We start from the raw sequence: 22,219 nt of genomic DNA, 5'->3' as shown, positions 1-22,219 counted from the left end.
TAAAGAAGTCGTTCGTATTCCTGCATCATTGTTTCCTTACGCACCAATATGCGGAGTAGAACTGTTCGAACTGAAGGAAGATCCGCGGGAAGGATCAGACAAAGTCCATTGCATCCCACTCTCAACGTGGGCGTCAATCCAAGAGGAGGACCGACTTGCATCATTGAGGGTTAATACCCACGACGCACCTTTGATGACAAGGCATTCCTCTTCATCCGGTGAAGCCACAACCCATGTTTCGTGGCAAGCCGTGACCAGAAAGGGAAAACTGTATACTGACGCCTCTGTTAGCAATCAGCAGGGGATACTATTACCCAGTCTCTCCGCCCAACGGAATGCTACAACAACAACGATCCACAGGAAGAGGTGCTGGATGCTCCACGACAGCTGCAAGATGGTACTAACTCCACAACTGATGAGCTCGACGATGAGGAATCTCCTAGGCCTATCTCCATCAGCTCGACCTTGTGTAAGCATTCATGCAATCTCCGATCCAAGACGGTCAAACAATCTCCGAGGCAATTCAGGCGCGAGATCAGGTGTTACATGGATTCCAGAGACTTGAACGAATGCTGCCCCAATGACGATTTCCTCTAACTAACATCGACATGTTGGTAGATGCTACCAGCGAACACGACATGTTCTCCTCCATGGATGGATGTAGCGGCTACAACCAGATAAGGATGTATGAGCATGGTGCAATTACGACAGCACCTGCTCTGCTGGAAACAGCAAGCCTGCCAGTAATAAAGAGCCTCACAATGTTCGTGGAAACATATATTTCACCAACGGGCAATACAATCTTCAGCCTTTGTAAGAAGTTCCGCTGAAGCAGTAAGAGGAAAACCACCGAGATACAACATCTTGCACGTCCAAGATTGCCAACTCCAATAGCACATGCACGACCGCCACAATGATGAAACAACGTCCAAGATATTCCATGTCTGGATCGACGGCAGCAACATCAACGAGAGACGCTTTCAAAATTTCGTCTCCCGTAGAAGAAGTAGCTGCGTTACCAAAGGATATTTCACCTGGGTCTTAAGAGGTACATAAATATTTTCCATGTCAAGAGCTTCATCATTAGTTAAGTCATTCGCATGAAGGAACTTCCCTACTACTCAAAGACACTATCCGAAGCTGATAATGGCAAATGAGTATGACACTTAGCATTGTCCATCTCAAAGATGGTGAATTTAGAGAGATGCAAGCACTCTATCGTTCCAAGATGTCCAAAGACGAATATATACTCAAGAGTGCAGAAGTATTGTCAAAGGCCGGTGATATTCCTGGACGTCTGTGAAGCGCAACGCAGGCGTAAAGACGGTCTCATGAACCCAGTGTGGCAACATCTATAAAGTCGAAGGATCAATGGATACTCGTGGGCAGGGGACTCTCCCCCTCTTCTTCATTCCATGAGGCAACATCAAGAATCCATCGGTTCCATCATTAGCTTCTCCCTTTAATAACGAGACGAGCTCTACCACTATATGAAGACCGCCAAGTTCGTGTCATCTTCCTCCCAGTCTCTTCTGATCGCAGCTGCGGTTGAGAACCGTTGTTCAAGCTTCACCGTAGCAACAACCACTACAGACAGAGGTAATCCGAACTTCTGCATATTTTATTTTCCCACGAAGAAGTAGTAGAGTTACGGAGGAGAGATGGCGATATCTTTATTATGGTAAACCTACCGACCATACAAGATAGAACCATGTAAATCACGCTTGGTGACTGAGGCTCAGCATGAAGTTTCTTCACCGTTAGTCAGGGAATTCTTCAACACGGTCAATCAAGAAGCATGTAATTCACAAGTGCAAATCAAACTGAAGAGGAAGCTGCTTCACCGCTTTTCCACAAGAAGCTTGCTTCAACGCTCTCTCCTGAAGAAGCTGCTTCAACACTCTCTCCAGCAGAAGCCGCTTCAACACTCTCTCCAGCATAAGCCGCTTCAACGCTCCCTCCACCAGAATCTGCTTCAACGCTCTCAGCGGGACCCACACCACGTTCGAACATACAAGGTTCATGTTTGGGCAAAGCAAGCACGCATGGGTGCCACGTTCGAGCAAAGGGAAGACCGATGTTGGTTAGCAAGACCGGTGTTAGTCAGCAAGACCGGTGTTGGTCACAACAGCAAGGCCGATGTTGGTAGAAGTAACAAAGCTGGTATACGGGACAAGTCCGGTGTTCGAACGAAACAAGACAGCAAGGCCGGTGTCGGTCGAGGCAGCGATGTCCGTCAGCAAGGCCGGTATTCGTCAAGGCAAGGCCGATGTTGGTCAAGGAGAAAGTCTGGTGTTGGGTGAGGCAACACCCGTCCACAAGCAAAGCAGGCACGCGGCGGGTCCCACGTTCGGGAAAAGCAAGCAAGTCTGGTATTGAGCCACGTCAGCAAACGAGGCCGGTGTTGCCCAAGTCCGCGAAGCTGGTATTGGTCGAGATCACAAGGCTAATATCCCGTCACGCAAGCAAGACTGATATCACGTCACGCAAGTAGGATGGGGTCACATCAGGCCGGTATTAGCCAAGGCCGATCAAGGTCACAAGGCTGGTATTGGGCCACGCCAGCAAGTAAGGCTGGTATTGGGCCACGTCAGCAAACAAGGTCGGTGTTGGTCGAGTCCACGAAGCCGGAGTTGATCAAGGTCATAAGGCTGGTATTCGAATGAAATAGACGCACACAGCAGAGCCGGTTTTCAGTCGAAGCACATGTCCGACGTTTGAAGCATGTACACGGTGGACCCGTGTTTAATTTGCACATCTGCCCATGTTTGAAGCAAGCATGATTACATCGTGTCCCACGTTCTACCAAAGCAGGCACACAGTGGACCCACGTTTAACCGAAGCAGGCACAACAAGCCCACGTTCGATCAAGCAGACGCATGATGAGTCCCACGGTTGAGCGAAGTAGGCGGGCCCACATGCCTATCAAACAGGTGCAACATGGTAACGTTTGGTCGAAGCATATACATGATGGGGTACACATCCGTTCAGGGTTACATGCACGGTTGTTTATGGGAAGAGGAGCATACAAGTTCTATTCCCTTCCTGGGTCAAATATCTAAAGGAGGAAATCGGTCCCACCAAGGTCGTCGTCACACCTGGCGTACTCCCATGAACGAAGCAGGCGCATCAGTCCGTCAATTAGGCACATCAAGCCCACGTTCGATCAAGCAGGCGCAATAGACCCTCGACCGAAGCAGACATAACAAGGTCGATCGAAGCAGGCAAGATCGACATCATGCTAGGGGAACGCTCGCCTGGACACCTCTTGAACGTGACATGCTCCAAGGACAAGACGACCCGTCTCTCGTGGTAACATCTAACTTTGTCTCATAAGTTTTATCTTTAACTGTCACCATCTCATGCCTACCCCACAATAATGCAACCATTATGCGCTAGGCATGAGACTTAATGTTGATGGTGGATTTTAGTTCAGGGCTAAAATTGTAAAACCAAATTTATGCGCTGACATCCTGCAAAGGATAAAGCCATTGATAAGTGATGAATACTTCTCCACTTTACTAATTCACCTAAAATGGAGCATGTAGCAACAATCCCATATACCTTGTGAATTTATAACATTATTAATGTATGACCAACCTTGTATTTCCTGTAATGCTCCACTCTTATCATTGGTGCGGCATGACGACTGAGTGTTGCTCTCAGAAGAGCAACACGAATCTCCAAGCATTAATAATGAAGCATGTACGAAATACCCGTACAGGCTATAACTCTCGGAGTGTTATACTAGCCCGATTGAGCATCTAGACTGTCCAAATTAGTCTCAGAAACGATCACGACCATCCAACTTCACCAACATGATTGGATGGATCGGATCGAATCCATAACCCTCAAGCAGGTATTGGAGTATTCACCACCGGCCCAATGCGGACTCGCATAGTCGGCCTCCCAAAAAGGGTAGCATGTCTTGCCAATACGTCCAGCCAAAACAGCGTGGACGAGAAACTCTAAATTAGGGTTTGCGACACATTACATGTATCGCAAAGTAGTCTCAACCATCCATCTTCGCAGGCATAGATGGAGGGTGTAGATGTAGATTTAAAGGGCCCAGAGCATGTCAAAACAATCACCGTGGGCCCGCCTACACACATGACCGATCGGTCAGGACCAACTATAGTTGGTCGTCCCAGTTTGTAGGCCCAAACAAGGCATGACGCACGCCCGGTGAAACCCTAATTAGGGTTTGAGCATCACGAGCGTCCATTTTCTCCTGCACGAATGAAGGGTCCATGAATAGACTAGGCAGGTCCGATGCGCATCAACATGATCACCGTGGGCCCATCTATCCCCACACCCGATCGGACAAGGCATATCATGCATGGTTGCCTCGATTCGCACGCCCAAACTAGGCGTGGTCACAACTCCCAATTGCAAACTAATCTCGACCACTCAACTTTTCCGGACAAATTGAGTGGCTTAGATCACGTTTCTATGGGACAATGAAATACAAGCGTGTACATCAGCCCGACGTCTGCACACCAGACTAATCATCCAAGACCGACCAGGCTTGCTCGCCTCGAAACGCGCGCCCAAAGTTGGCATGACGCACGGCCTTTGCGGCACAAAATCTCTGTCGCAAATAAATCCTAGCCGTTCCTCTTTTCTGGACAAATTGAGCGATTTAGATTACACTTTCACGAGACAATGAGGTATGGGCATGTACACCGGCATGCCGTCTACACGCATGCCCAATCGACCTTGCCAAAATCGTGTCCCAAGCTTGTATTCGACCAAGCTTAAGAGTGATGCTTGCAAACCTCTTCATAAACCCTAATTCCACTAACGGTCGCAGATGAGTGTCTCAAAGATCATCTCGTCCGTTCAACTTCACCTGCTTGGTTATAAAGCCCTGGTCAGGAGTTAGTTGGTCAATGAGGTGTCGTGGTGATTACCATCCGTCACTCTACCACACCATGTGGTCGGCCAAGAGAGGACTTGCTTGCGCAGCCTCCAAACAATCACATGAAGTAGGCTGGACATGATGCTATTTTAAGACGCTCAACAACGATGCTTCATACATGATGAATATATTCGATGCATTACACGCATATAATTCACGTGATATTTTACAAGTATCAAATTCCAAAATAAATTAGTTATTTAACCTAGCATTACATGCTACCTTTTGTGGGTCCCACGATCCGCACATTCGAGACATCAATCATGTCACAAACTGAGGGATACATACAGGGGTATTGGTCTGGTGGTTTACAGCGTGCAGCGCACAACGCGCCATCACAAGAACGTGTCAGGAAGTCATGGGAGGTTAGTGATGATGGGAGAAGTGGGCAATACTGATCGTGTAACACTAACACACGCAACTCCACTACTCCATCACTCCACTTTCTCCACTTCCCATGAGAGACGTGGGTTAGGCTCAATGACTTGTATAAATAGGTTCTCCTCCCTATTTTCAAACAAGACAAGACAACAGAAGCAAGTGTTGATACAACCGTATTCAAACACCGGAACTGATAGCTTACATTCTGCAAGCCAGTTCAGCTTTCTGATACAAGTCATACATAGCCAACACCTTCACAATCTCAGCACCGTCTTCGCTTCCCTCCCTAAGATCAACCCTATCTCCTTCACTTTGTGACCGAAGCAAGTCTGGAACGACCATTTCTTGGTTTAGGCCAGAATTGTACAAATTGATTTCTCGAATCACAAACCACTCCCGTGAAGTGTATTTGTTTAGGGTTTAGATTCACTCCTCATCCACACACCCCAAATTATCAAATTCGGCAGGAATAGTTTTCACCCATAAACACCAATCGTTTGCTTCGTTGTGATGTCCTTAAAAACACAACAGTTAGGCCAAAATATCACTACATAATGTAAAATATTAGTTATTTGGGAAACTGATAGGAGATTACAGTCTAATGTAGGAACTACTAAGACAAAATCTAAGTTTAAAGTTTAAGCGAGAGATATTGACCCTTCACCAGAAATTGGAGCTTGTGAGCCATTTGCAGTAGAGACCGTTTTTTGTAAGGATGGTTTAAGGGGAGAGATTTGTTTATAATCACATGTCATATGGTATGTGGCACCAGAATCAACTATCCATGAATTATTCGAAACAAGTGAAGAAACATTTAAAAATTTACCATCGTTACCTGTCCTTGCTACTGATGCAGATATTACCATGGAATTCTTTAGCCATTAGAGCACCCGAATTTTTCTTTGTCTCCTTCTTCCTCTCCAGATGTTGATCCCACAAATATGGATATCCAACCAACTCGAAACACATGTCAATTGTATGTCCAGATTGATTACAGCGTGTACACTTAAGTGATGACTTGTCCACCTCAGTCTTTGAGTATCTCTGAAAAGACCCTTTTTGATTGTACCGGTTTCGAGTTGCCATAGCAGTAGGTTCAAATTCTTTCGATTCTTTTGCCATCGTTGTACGTCGAATAGATTCACGATGAACGAGTGCATAACATGATTCCAATTCAGGAATAGGATCCTTTCTCAATATTTCACCACGGATCTGCTCAAAACTTTCATCTAATCCAGCAAGGAATATATGCACCCTTAGGTGCTGAATTGATTTTCGATAGGCTTCAATATCATTAGGATTCTCCATAACCACCTAGTCACGATGATCCATTTCTCTAAATATTTCAGTTAGTTCTCCATAATAAATTGAAAGTGCGCTGCCATTTTGTTTTTCCGAAAACACTCGTCGATTTAGAGTAAATACCTACATCTCATCATCTCCATCATAAAAGGATTTAGATAATGCATCCCAAATCTCTCTAGCAGTAGGTGACCGAATATATCTCTTCATGATTTCAGGTGACATAGACATCAACAACCATCTATTAACCTTTTAATTATCTGTGTGCCGCTTCTCATATCTTGGATCTTCCTCGGTACGTTTTCTTGTCCTTCCCATAATAAAGGAGGTTTTTTATTTTTCAGCAATATGCATCTCCATGATTTGTGACCACAAATCATAGTTTGTTTCATCAAGAACAATCCCAGCCTTGAATGTTGCACCTTCAGATTGAATGATAATAGGAGCAGATTTGTTTTCCATCTGCCCTTTTTGTTTTGATTTATTTTGGTGTAATTATGAATCACTACCCATGATTCAAGAACCCTAGCTCATAGATACCATCTTCACAAATATAGGATCGAGAAGAAGATAATTCTTATTATGATAATCTTATCAATTCTGGTTACACAACTCATGGATATATAGAGCCCAATATTACGATAAAGCAAAGATCCTATATACTAGGAAACAATATATTATCCTTAAATAAGGATATATATTAACATGTTGCAGCTGCTGCTGCTGCTATTTCACATCTCTCATTGTCCTTGGACAGGGTTCATTTAATTTTGTGGTTGGTTGATGGAAAAAATAGTAACCATTGACAGAATGGTACGCTGAGACCATAGATCCAAATCTTATCTTTTAGAGTGAAGCTGGTTGCACATTAGTTAATTGCTCTAATTTTACTGCCGCAAGAGAGCTACAAAAGTTCCTGAGCTTAGAAGTTATGCAACCTGAAACTTTCAAATATCTCCAAAATATTACCTGTAAAAATGATCTCCCTTTTCCAAAATGTCTACATTTACTCTCCATTCTACTTCAATAAATTTAGGTGGTTAATCTTTCAAAATTTATTGAGATATAAAAAGAAGAGAAGGAAATGTTACTGCCTAATCGCTATGTGATTTACATGTCAATTTTAAAGAACAGACGGCGTCAATTTTATTATTAACAATGGAAGTAGAACAATGTTTTTTCCTATGAACAATCCTGCACGACTCTTCCAATTATGGAGTTAACTACTAGCCATCATGACACACTGCTTTAGCTTGAATGTATAGTTTCAGTCGGCTTGCTACTTTTTGAAATCAGAGTTCTAGGAAAGTAAAGTTTTATTAATGGAATATTCTCAGTGATCCAAAACGAATCACAGTACAAGGTATTTATCCTATCTATTACAAACACGTGTAGTAGTATTACAGGACATACAATAGATTACTACTACAATCAAACACACAGATAAGGGACACCACTCATTACAACATAACACATAAAATATCACATAGCCTTATACTCCCACTCAAGCTTAGTATGAGTGAAATACATCAGTTTGGACACAAGAGTAAAGAAAAGATATTTAAACCAGGGACGGGCCTAGCAAGGGGCTAAATGAGGCTATTGCCCGTCCCTGATTTTGGGGTAAAAAAAGATTTAGTATAGAAATTTAGGTTAAATTTTATGTTTAGACTACATATTAGATAAGTTCAAGTCTCCACATACTTTTTAGTTGATGAAGATCCACCAGTTCCTTGAGTAGTTATTCGTCTTTGCATGATGAACGTCGTGGAGTCTAGAGCTCAACTACACTTTTTATCCTAGTCCGAGACTTAACTATAAGTAGACTAGAAATCAAGACTTATAGTTTTGGCAACTAAACTTGACAAACAAGCTTGAGATAACAATGTTTGCGAGTTCGACCGAGTAGTGCTCTAACAATCTCCACCTTTGTCAATTTTAATGCCAAACCTATTAATACATATGGAATATAAAATAAATAAACTTCGCAGCTTCTCTTCCACATGCATGATCTCCTTGGTTCTTCAACATTACTCGAAATCTTTGTCACTTCCAAGTACTCAAATGATTCCAAAGATATTCAATGCAGCAACATCGTTGTTGAAGATCCATATCCATAACAATGAGAAAATAAAATCTCTCAATCATTGTTACACAGTGTCATAGTATTATCACACATCATCAAAGTTCAATTGTATCACAACTTTGACAACAATAGTATGGTGATATGTATCACTCCCCCTTAGTCAATACTTCATCTACATGAAAACCACTCCCCCTTACATAATGATCCGAAAACCATATGTATTTTTAGTGTGAACTACACATTAATTCTCCCCCTTTTTGTCAATAAAATTGGCAAGGTACGAAAACCAGTGGGATCTTAATGAAATTTCCATAGAGACACTTCATGACCAAAAGAAAGCACATATCAACTTTTTAGATGCAATCATATAGTCGAAACTAAATGCATTCATCAAGGAGTTTATAAAGATACAAGATAACCCCTATAATATCCCACAGCCGCACTCCCCACAAAATTTTAACAATTAAGCACAAGTTCAATTAAGAACTCTCCCCCATAAAATGTCATTCCCGAAAGAACAACAAGAGCGACCTTAGTTCCACAAGAAAAGAAGGATTTCTTTGGACATTAAAAAATCACATAAAGTATGAGTTTATATCCAAAAATCTCAACTTAATTAACCACAAGAGAACCCATGATTAATTCAATAGGAAATTCTCACATAAGAGAACTTACAGAGCCGCACAATATATACATAAAAATATGGATCAGGAAAGATCAATACTGCGGAATAAACAAAGATTCATTCTATTCTTCATCACTATTTGCACAATGACATATAATAGACTTAATCTTTGTAAACAAAAGTTCATTCTATCTTCCATCAATATTTGCATAATGACATAATAGGCTTAACTTTTGTTTGTCAAAAGTTCATTCAATATTTTATCAATACTTGCGTACCAACATATGAAAGACTTAACTTTTGACCACGTACGGGACAATCATAGTTCACGGACACAAACACACATATCCCATAGCAAGTTGCAACATATAAAACCATAAAGATTAATACTGCAAAAAAAATCTTTGCCCTTAGAAGGTATAATCAATCTTTTTCTCCCGGATTTACACCAATAATTGCTACCAAAGGCGTATAAAAATATTTTCAAAGAAGAACATACAAAGTCATTAAAGACCATGCATCATAGTTCACAAGTCATTAAAGACCATGCATCATAGTTCACATAAGATGATTGTGAACATTCAAGAATCCCATAGCAATGCGTACCACTGCGCACTCTTGAAATTCCTTCTTTGTGATTTAGCAACAACATTGTTGTAAAAGATACAAAAGATCTTAGAAGAGTAGTACTCCAATAATCCAAGTGCCCAAGTCCAAGAGAAGTGGAACAAGTGCGACGAAACAGAGCAAAACACTCAAAAATAAGAGACGGGACAAAGACCAATCTGAAGTCATCCAAGTTCAATAATTCTCATCTTCAATTTGAATATAATTCAAAAATGAAGAGAATGAAAAAAGAATGAGGTCATTCCGAGTTCGGATGAAGAAAAGTACGATCAAAACAAGTTTACCGAATATCGACGTCTACATGCAAGTATGCATACGGGTTTGCAAACGAATTTTCATGACCTGGAGCAGCATGCAAAAGGGTATGCGTATTAAAACCCCTGGATTGATTATAAATGATGGTATGCATACATGGTAGGTGTACCATGACGTCCAAACACCCCGAACTACTATTTTCAAACCTAAACGTTTAAAAACCTTAAACACATACCAAGTTAGGTAGAAATGAAAAATAAGCAAGGTAAATGGATCATTATAACTACTCTAAGAAAATAAAAACACAAATTTTGCTCAAGTTTATAGACATACCTTTTTAGAAGAATCCAGCCGGATTCTACAGCCTTACCGAACATAATCTGTGTGCCTCAATTCTCGTGCTTCCCTCACCGTATACATAGCAGGGCATTCCTTGGTGAGGATGCACTTACAACACAATCAAGTTGTGTTGGGGTGAACAATGTTTTGCTCACCACAAGTGACCTTTGGATTATCATGAAAGAGATCGTATTTAGAACCTTTCACTTCCAATTCCATTTTTCCAAAAATATTGTTAAGTTCCAACTTCATGGATACTCCCTTCTCCATATTCATGGAATTTTCTGGAAGATCATTCTGTTTCACACTCAAAGCATCATTGTCTTTAGTACCCACTTCTGAGTGCGTTTTGGAACAACCAGAACCTTCTTCCCATTACTCTCTTCAAGATTTCTCGGAAGAGAATTGGATTCAATGCTCTTTTGCAAGTTAGTATTTCTCCAATTGGGAGCATCTGATCTTGTATTCGTCTTTACGAAGTTATCCTTTTGATAACCATTTCGATTGTGAAAAGGATTCGTATGTCGTTTATAGGCAAATCCATATTTATCACTATACTGATTTTTTTGCCTAAAGGTTGGACAGTACAATCTGTACTGTTAAGGGGATTAGTATTAACATATGATCTTGGTTTCAAAACTTCTTGTGATTCCCAAACAAGAACATCATGAAGTTTATCATTCCTTATATGGAAACGACATCTCCTTTCCAGGTGACCTTTATTTCCACAATAGCGGCAAACATAAGGAATGTTATTAACTCGATCCGTGTGTGTTGACTTTGGAGGTTGATATACTTTGATCTTTCGAACCTTAACTTCCGGTAAAGGTATTTCACTTTTTCCATCGGTGGAAATATTTTGTTGAGAAGAATCACTAGCCTTGACAAATTTTACCTCTTTGCTAATACTTGGAGCATCTATTCCTTTATATCCCAATCCTCGTGTATCACGATGATTTTTACTTGCTCCTAGCATAGTGGTTAATTTTCCTGAACTAGTATTGAACTTTTCAAGTCATCTTTAAACATTTTAATTTTATCAAGAGCAGCAGCTAAATCAGCCTCAAGGCGTTTTTCTCGAGCGAGATAAGCGCTTTCTCTGTCATCAAAACTTGCTTGCTGGGAGTTAATTCTTCCTTAAATTTCTGTAAGTTTCTCTTCTAATAAGAAGTATTTTTCATAAACACGATCACAATCAAGTGACTTTCTACTCAGGTTTCCTTGGAATCATTGAGGACCGATTCGCAAGAGCGATTCCTTCTATAAAGACCTCCGTAAATCCTTTTCAATTTCTTGTTTTCTCGACAGAGAGGAGTCAGAAGAGGTGTGACATGAGGAGTTGTAATCTTCTTAATTTTCAACGAATCCAAAAACTTAACATACTCTGAAATTTCCTCATCAACATCCCTATCAATATCTGAATCACCTTCACCAGAAAGTTCATCCAACCAACTTCTAGGTGTGTTTCCCAGTCAACAGTTTTTATATTCAGAGAATGTTTAGATATTGACATAGATGTGACAGTTCTCTCAGGTGAACTCAATCTTTAAAAAACATCTAGTAATTTCTGACCGGATACGTTATTAGAGATAGACTCGTCCATAATATTCAGATTGCTATAAACACAGACTTATGAGGTCTATAACGTGTTTGCCTGCTCTGATACCAATTGAAAAAGTTGAGGTACAACAACCTCACCTAATATTTCGCTTAGCAATATGTATGGACTAACTCCAATATACTTTTAAGAGAATCAACTAGACAGTCATACTCAATCTTAATAAAAAGTATATCAAAGATATATATCTCAATTTCTCGATTCAATACATACTCAAGAAAATATAAATATGCGATCCTAATTGAATACAAGAGAAATTAACTTGAACGGTACCAAAGACCAATGTTCAAGGATCAATCAATTTCAATCAACAACCAAATGTTGGATTTACCAATTGATCGATTCAACGCACAACATGTGATATTTCAATTATAACAAAATATAATTCGGAAAAGAAATAACACAGATACCAGAAGTTTTGTTAACGAGGAAACCGCAAATGCAGGAAAACCCCGGGACCTAGTCCAGATTGAACACACACTGCATTAAGCCGCTAAAAACACTAGCTTACTACAGACTAACTACGGTCTGGACTATAGTTGAACCCCAATCAATCTCACACTGATCCAAGGTACAGTTTCGCTCCTTACGTCTCTGATCCCAGCAGGATACTACGCACTTGATTCCCTTAGCTGATCTCACCCACAACTAAGAGTTGCTACGACCCAAAGTCGAAGACTTTAATTAACAAATTTGAATCACACAGAAAAGTCTACACGAATAGATGAATCTGTCTCCCACAGAAATACCTACGAGTTTTGTTCCATATTTTGATAAGTCAAGGTGAACAAGAACCAATTGATATACCGGACTTATATTCCCGAAGAACAACCTAGAAATATCAATCACCTCACAATAATCTTAATCGACTAGCGAAACAAGATATTGTAGAATCACAAACGATGAGACGAAGATGTTTTTGAGTACTTTTATATCTTGCCTATCGAAGAAATTAATCTCAAGCCAATCTTACGATTGCACTCAATCACGATTGAAACAACAAGATCAGATCATGCAACTATAAAGAAAATAGTTGGGTCTGACTTCACAATCCCAATGAAGTCTTCAAGTCGTTAACCTACATGGTCTCGGTTGAAACCTAAGTATTGATGGTGGTTTTTAGTTCAGGGCTAAAATTGTAAAACCATGTATTTAATGTGTCATCATTCTGCAAAGAAGATTGAGCCATTTAAAAGTGATGAGTGCCCAGGCCTCTTTACTTACATATGTATTGAGCAATTCAGTATATTTATATGAAATTTATTCAGAATGGTGCGTATAGCAACAACCCCAGATATTACTTAAATTTCTGAGTATTTATTCTATGTCATGTTCCCCAGTTGAACTCTTAATACTAACATGACATGAGGACTAATGCTCGCTCCCAGCCGAGTAGCATGAATCTCTCGAAGTGTCATGATTAAGATGCTTGTGGAAGTACTCAATCAGAGGCATGCAAAGTTATGCTTCCCTTTGATATTAAATTAGTGATTTTTTGTATCAGTACGCAAAATTCACCCAAAATTGATTAATTTTGCGGCAACCCGCAAAATTCAGTTATTTAACCTAATTTATCAATTTGCAAAAATTTAGGTTTTTGCGCCATGCGGAATATCTCGAACCCTATTGGTCGAGACCAAACCTAGGTAAGCTAGGAAATTAATCCTCCATGGACTAGTATGAGAAAAGTCCTACCAAAAATCAGAAAGCATAAAATAAAAGAGGAGTTGCGTCAAATAGGAGCAGCAACAAGAGAAGGCGTGGCCGCGCCACATGACTGGCCAGTTCTCCCTTTCCTACCGACCAATCAGGTCGCTCTAAATGCGCCACCGAACTTAGAATGAGGTTGACCCCATGATGGTTGCCGGCCCCCTTTATGTCGACCAATCAGGTCGCTCTAAACCCGCCACACGCATTAAATAAAGCCAAACCACGCCAACACCTAGTGGTCGTCGCGTCAACATAGACACACACTAAAGAGGAATTTGACATGCCAAACCCTAATTTAGTTAAGACCGTTATGCCATCCCATGCCAAATAATACCACCTAAGGTATTAAGTTTGATACAACAACTAGTGCCAATATTGTTGGGATCATATTTGGATCTAACACCAACATGCCAAGATATAGTGGCCGCGCCATTACGCTACTATGCCACTGGCAGGCGCTTACGAGATGTGGCCATAATCAACGACCACCCTCTTTCATAAATTACAATCTCGGCTGTCCAATTTCGCCAGCCTTATTGACCGTCCTATATTAAATCTTAGGCGACCAACCAAAACTAACTTAATAGCATCACACACTATTTCTTGCGGAAAATCTCATGACTTAGCTCGCCACACATGACTACCCGCCGCTTAGTTTGCGCGTGATTGGTCAAAATAACTGGGTCTTGTCAACAATCTGCTGCATATTTTCCACGAAAATACTCGAGACATCAAACATATCACAAACTGGGGGATGCTCACTGGGGTATTGGTCTGGCGGTTTACATCGTGCGGCGTGCAACACGCCCATTACGAGAAAGTGTCAGGAAAGGGCGGACGGTTAATGGGTAGTAAATGAGTAGTGGATGTAAGGCTGACCAGTCTTCCCTCGTGATGGAAACATGATGGTCACCACTTTTTACACGACTCCACTTCTCCACTACTTAACTGTCAGGTGTGCTGAATCATGATTTGTATAAATAGGTTTTCGACATATTTCGACAAAAGATAAGACACAAATGTTATCAACACAAGTATTCAGAAAAACACAAAAAAACTGATAGCTTACATTTCGCAAGCCAGTATCAAAATCTGATACAAGTCATAAAAGCCACACCTTTAAAATCCAATATTTTGATCTCAACACCTTCTTCGTTTCCCTCCCTAAGATCAACCTTTCTCATTCACTTTGTGAACGAAGCAAGTCTGGAACGACCATTTCTTGGTTTAGGCCAGAATTGTACATATTGATCTTCGAATCTAAAGTACTCATGTGCAGTGCATTTGTTTAGGGTTTAGATTCGTTTCTCGCCGGCACATCCAAATTCACCAAAAACAGCAGAATCAGTTTTTACCCCAAAACAACTGGCGACCACAGTGGGAGATTAATCTCTCGGTTTCAAGATCTATTTTTAATTTAATTTCAATTTTTTTAATTTCAAGAGGGTGAATCTTAGATCTAATAACAAAAATTCGCTTCAATCACCGATTCCAGCTTTCCCTTTTATGGTGTACCCGGGTCAGCCAAACTCTTCCAAGATCACGAATTCTCAAAATCCAATCACCATGGAAGATATGACGAAAATGCTGGAAGACGTTATCACAAAACATGCCAATATCGTCAAGCTGCAAAATGAGACGTTTTGTCTCCTAAAGAGTATGGCAAACCGGTTATGGCAAGAATCGGCAAACGCTTTCTCGGAGGACACCATCAATTTTATAAGTGACACAAAAAATGTCGAACCCTTGTCTGAAGTTTGTGCTTCCACCAGCGATAATGCAGACAAAGTACGTAGCCGTATCAGACATGAGCAGAAGAGGAATAGCCAACTAAACTCAGCCAATGACAAAGAGCTGGAACAATTTCACAAGGCTAAGAAAGGAGACCTTCCATATGTTGTGAGGACAATAAAATGACCGGGGACTTCTTATTGTTATGATCGCATACACAATGGGTTCGGACTTGAAGCAATTATCCAGGAAAATTCAGTTTTGTTTGGAGGCCTCGCAGACGAGTAAGTTTCATCAAACAATGTTTACACGACCAATTGTTTTGAAATGCGCTGGGGACTTGACATAGATGTCATTCCTATTTTGAGAATAGAAGCCAATAACCCAATCATACTAAAATATCATATCAATCTAGTATTTCCCTTTTCATGCAATATTCAGAATTTCTCCCAAGTGGCTGCACAATTTGCATTCATAATGAAGATTCCAACTTAATAGTTGATCAAAATATCATTTAAAAAGCTACTCAGAAAATCATTTCAGAAGCAAATCAATTCAGAGCAATTACCTACTAGTTCAAAGTCAGAAAATCAAATCATAAAACATGCGTCTCTTGCCTTTTAAAGAAAAACTAAGAGGAGAAAGTTTGAAAAATAAAAGCATTCAAGGGAAATCATTTAGCAGCAACTCATTCTTCTTGGAAAAAACGTCCTTCATGTTTTGGAGAGCAGCATGTTTTAACTTCAATTCATGGGACAACTTCTCAATCTCTGCCTCCTTTTGATTAATGAGATCCAGAGAAGGAACCTCGGTCATTTCAGTCTGCAACCTTTGGATTTCGGAAAACCCTTCAAGGAACAAGGAGGCATTAAATTCAAAGTTCGCACACATGTCCAGATGATACTCCCAGCTTGAGACTACTTCTCCAGAAACGGTGTGTCCAGTCACATTGCACATATCATGGATTGAAGATCCTCCTCCACGCGTTTGTCCAATTAAAAGCGACTGCTAATTTTCTTGGTCGTTGCGATGTGCCCATGATTTTCCCATATTCGAGTATACAACTCAGTATACTTAGCTGGTACGCTGAATCCTCCAATCAACACATGATCCTTAAAGAGAGTCACAAATGGGGGGTCGAAGATAACACCTGCGGTTGGATGTATGATTAGTACGGCTCCTCCAACTCCAGAAGATTCCTTGGAAACAATTGCGCCAGCGGCCACAGATAGGGTTTCTACGTCAACATCCTCATTGTGATTAATCACGGGGTTATCCAAAGTTTCTACAATTGAAGGCGCAACCAAATATTCATTATGATTAATCTCCATCTGAAGGTTATTCACGATTTCCATGATTGAAGGTGCAACCACGTCTTCATTATGATTAATCTCCATCTCAGGGTTATCTCCAGGTGTAGTTTCTTGCTGCAATACCACTGATGGAGTATTTATTTCATATCAAAGAATAAATAACCCAAGAAAGAAAGAAAAAAAAACGTGTGGAAGACTTACCAATTCATTTGTATGATCACTAGAAGGGTTAGACTCGCCACAACTCAATACAAAAGTGTTTCTGTCATCAATGCTGGATTCTGAACCTTCTAATTCCTCATCTTCACCTCCGAGAGAATCAGTATCACCGGATTTCTCCTCTAGATGTGCCATGTTCTGGCCGCGTGCAAGCCCGACAAAAGCATTCATACTCTCGCCTCCCTAAAAAGGGGGGGGGGGGGGAGGTGTTTAGTGAAATTAGTCAAAAAAAGTAAAAATTCGACTGGTCCAGAAGGAACACATACGCACCTGCATATTTGAAGAATTGAAGACCATAGGAGATGTTGAAGCTGATCAATGCCACCTACATGACTTTTTGACCTCTTCTCCTTTCTCTGGGACTGTCATCACCTTGGTCAGAAGATTTGCATTTACCCGGAGGAAGCGGCTTCAACAACTTATGTTTTGCTAAGGTCTTGGAAGAAGGCCTTCCGTGTGAATTTTTCACAATGTCTTGCACGAATTGCTGAAGAACGAGAAACTCTTTCTCCCAGAATTCTTTATACTTAGGGGTCATTACCGGCTTTCTTCTTGGGAGAAAAAATGGGAGGCTCTTCTTCGTTGCAAAAACACTACTATCAAAAGCAGATAAAAAAAGATCTGTCAAAGGCGTCAAAGGACGGTGAAATGGAATTCCCTGGTTGAAATCCATCTGACGAGCAGCTCTATCAACATTATAAAGAACCACATCAAAAGATCCCTGGAATAAAGATGGGACATATCCAGGTACACAGCTTCGCATAATCACGATTTCTCCGATGCTCATGTTCTTTACATCAGAATGCAACACTGTGTCCGCGACAGAAGCAAAGGTGTTTGGCTGAATTATGATGTGTGAATCGGCGCCCAGGGACTAAAGTTAACTGCATACATGTTGTCAAGGAAATCGATGAGCTTTAAGCCGGGTTTTGGACGCTTCTTCAGCCAACGAAGTATCCTAGCTCCTTCGTATGTACTAGAAAGTGAGGCTGCAGGATTAGGAGCATAATCCTTGAAATGCTCCCACAACCATGCTTGGAGAAAAGTTATGTGAACATGTGATTATACCTTCATACATACGTTAGAAGCATACATGTCCGCTGGTAGGAAATCTAGATGGGTATACAAGGAACCAAGAAACAAGCTGCCTATGGGAAGAACAACACCTTGCGCCAGCTTAATAGCAAATTCAACCAGCTTCTGCCTTATTTCTTTCTTGCCGGAGTAACCATCAAAAACATCTCTAGACAACCACAAAGATAAAAATGCTGCAACACTGAGTGTGTCATTCAACACATGACCTGGTTTCGAGTTCGTAGGAAACCATTCATACACCCACCAAGTATATAAGCATTTCTCCTCAGTCTCCTGCCGATTATATCCTTCGGCCTTCTTAATCAGAGTGGCGTGCATTAATTCTTCTTCATCAGAAAAACTAAAATCATGATTTCCCATAACCGAAAGACTCAGAAGAACACCTACACTTTCCAAAGTAATAGTCATATCGCCCCATCTACATATGGTCGTGTGAGTAGACATAAACCATATAGAGATCAAGGTAATCAGACCTGCAGCATCTTTCCTAATACAATCGAAGTACATAAGGCACAATCGAAGCAAAAACGATTTTAATTCACTCAAATCGATTCATGAACTTTAAGCCACGATTTGCAAATATGTATTCCTTAGTTTAAATATGTCTTAGTTCACGAATAAACCGTTTTTATAATATAATCCACTCAAGTATGCATACCGGTACGCATACTTAAGTACCCAGATTGAGTTTGTTTTCAGTTCACAAACTCCAACAGAAATTCACGGGATGTGAACTTCCGGCAGTATGCGTACGGGTACGCGGACTTAGCTTCCGGACATCCTGAATCAGTAATGTACTCATACTATAGTTCAAGGATTTTGGACTTACACAAGTATGAGTTCACACACAATGTTTATATCCATTCACGGTTATACATTCTAAAGTCTCATTTCAATCATTGAAACATTCTTAGAGGATGTTAAATAGAGGTTATTTTACACACTATTTTTCTTCAAAGCAATTTTCAAGATAGTGAAATAATCAACATGACTTTCGTCACGTGTAAAGATGAACTTGCCAAGCGAAAGCTTGCCAACACATATTTCGAGAAATAGATAAGCGAGATAAACTCGGATCGAAATAGCAAATGTGTTTAATCGAAGTCTATATAGAAATACGACTTTTGTCTCAAGATAGGAGATAGAGTAGATAGACTTTTGAGTGATAGATAAGTTCAAGTCTTCACATACCTTTTAGTCGATAAAGATCCACCAGTTCCTTGACTAGTTCTTCGTCTTTACATGATGAACATCGTGGAGTCTAGAGCTCAACTACACTTTATATCCTAGTCCGAGACTTAGCTATATGTAGACTAGAAATCAAGACTTATAGTTTTGGCAACTAAACTTGACAAACAAGCTTGAGATAGCAACGCTTGCGAGTTCGACCGAGCATTTCTCTAAAAATTATCTATAAGTACATCATGTTCTTCTTTCATAGCTCAAACCCACACAGGTATTTTACTTACAGCTCTATAAGTCTTAGGTTCAGTTTCTTGTAATAATGAACTTAAGGCTGCAAAAACAGGATGCTTAACTACATTGTTAGTTACAAAATCAGGAAATAGCTTAGGTTTTCGTCTCCCAGTTTTAGATCTAGTAGTAAGAACATTGAGAAGTGGTTGAGTAGAAGGAACAAGAGTAGATGTGGGAGTAGATGAACACAAAGTAACAAGAGAAAAAGAAAAGAAGTCTCATCAAACACCACATGTCGAGAGATATAAATTTTCCCAATAGAATTTTCATAACTCCTATAACCTCGATGACTGCTACTATAACAAATAAAAGTGCAAAGAGAAGATTTAGGTGACAACTTATCATCTCTATATGAACCTAGATAAGGATAACAAGCTGATCCAAAAACTCTGAAGAAAGAATAGTCTGGACTTTTGTTAAACAAGACCTCAAAAGGAGAAAAATGATTCAAGACTTCCGTGGGCAATCTGTTGATCAAAAAGGTAGCAGCCTGAAAAGCATCAAAACAAAAGAATTTTGGAAGACTAGCTTGAAACATAAGAGTGAGACCAACCTCTGTTATATGTCGATGTTTTCTCTCAGTAAGTCCATTTTGCCGAGAGGTACGAGGACAAGATAGTCTAAGAGTAATTCCAGAAACATCAAGAAAGTTTTAATTGGACCTTTGGATAATTCATAATCACCATCACACTGAAAAGAAACGATTTTGGTAGCCAAGATTTTCATTTATTTGCTTAAAATGTTGGAAGCATACAAGAGAGTCTGATTTATGTTTTAATGGATAAGGCCAATGAAACCGACTATAGTCATCTATAAAGACAATATAGTAGCGAAAACCTAAAAGAGAGGCTGCAGGAGCAGGGTCCCAAATATCACAATGAACAAGCTCAAGTGGAGTTGTTGTGACTCTACTAGACAAAAGAAAAGGCAATTTTTTGCTTACATAAAGACTCAAAAGAACAAGAAGAAAACTTAATAGAATCTTCAGCTTGAAGTTTGTGAATGACAGCAGCAAGAGGATGGCCAAGCCTGTTGTGCCAGATAGCAGGTGGAGCTTTGAGTGAAGCATGAAAGCAAGCAGATGAAGGTGATGGAAGAGATCTGATGGGATATAGGTTGTTCTGGACAGAACCTTCATCTAGAACCTGTTTTGTAACAACATCCTTTATTACATATCCCCAATTATGAAGTTCAAAAAAGCAATGATTATCTCTAGTGAACTTGGCTATAGAAAATAGATTAGCCTTCAAGGTTGGTATATGTAAGACGTGACAGTGTAAAATTCTTAGAGCTAGTTCTGAGGATAGAGTTTCTAACATTAGAAATAGATAAGAGCTTACCATTTCCAATCATCACATTAGCAGAGCCATTATACGGTGTTGAGTCAGTTAGGATTGAAGCATCACTGGTAATGTGGTTGGTAGCACCAGAATCTGGTATCCATTGTGCAGCAGTAGGTAAACTGGCAGCATTGTCCTCAGATCCTGCATAAAGCTCAATTCCTGCAAAAGCTCTTTGAACTGAACTAATTGAATTCCTGTAAGGTGTGTATCGATAATAACATCTACTTGCAGAGTGACCTCTCCTTATGAAAATTTGACATTCCACAGTAGACCAATCTATAGTATTAGCATCACCTGAAATTTCATTTCCATTTCTTGATCCACCACTACTGAATCCATTTCCAGGAGAAGTACCAGTACCATTGAATCCACCACTAGAGCCACCAGAGCTATTAGAACCTTGAACAAATGTGTTATTCTTGAAAGTACCTTTCATCTTGCCATTCTTCTTATTATGACCACCATACTGAGTGTTCTTGTTATACATAACAGAATTCTGAGTATCAAATAAACTGGACATCTTAGAATCTTGATCTTTCATCCATTGTTGGTGATTAATCAACCGAGCTTTGATTTCACCAAATGTCAAAGTTACCTCTCGATTGTGAGCAGATATAACGAAATTGTTGTATTCTCTACCAAGACCATTAAGAACGTGTATTATGATATCAGAATTACTCACTCGTTAATTAAAAGCGGCAAGAATATCAGTAATTGACTTGATCTGCTGAAGATATTCCTCCACATATCGATTTCCTATCCGAATCGACTGAATTTCGTTGCGAAGCATTGATCGACGAGAAGAAAATTGAGTAGTGAATGTAGTCTCAAGAAAATCCCAAATCTGATGAGAAGTTATCAATCCAAGAACATCACCTGAAATTGATTGAGTAAACGTCGCCTTCAAACAGCTTGACACAAAACGATCCACGACTTTCTCCAATACAACCACGCTGGATTCGGAATTTGAACACCATCAATAAGAATAAACTAGCAGGTTCTTGAATACTTCCATCAATATACTCAAATAAATCGACCGAGATCAACACAGACTCAAACTGATCTTTCCACAAAAGATAGTTTGAATGATCTAATTTCATAAAAATAAAATTTGTGATATTAGTAAAAGGAAGTTTGAAATTGTAGCGATCTTGATTAGAATTGTAACGGACAGGTAA

This window comes from Papaver somniferum, unplaced genomic scaffold, assembly GCF_003573695.1.
Source record: "Papaver somniferum cultivar HN1 unplaced genomic scaffold, ASM357369v1 unplaced-scaffold_128, whole genome shotgun sequence".
NCBI classification, from domain to species: domain Eukaryota; kingdom Viridiplantae; phylum Streptophyta; class Magnoliopsida; order Ranunculales; family Papaveraceae; genus Papaver; species Papaver somniferum.
Note: the sequence above shows the minus strand (reverse complement) of the source record.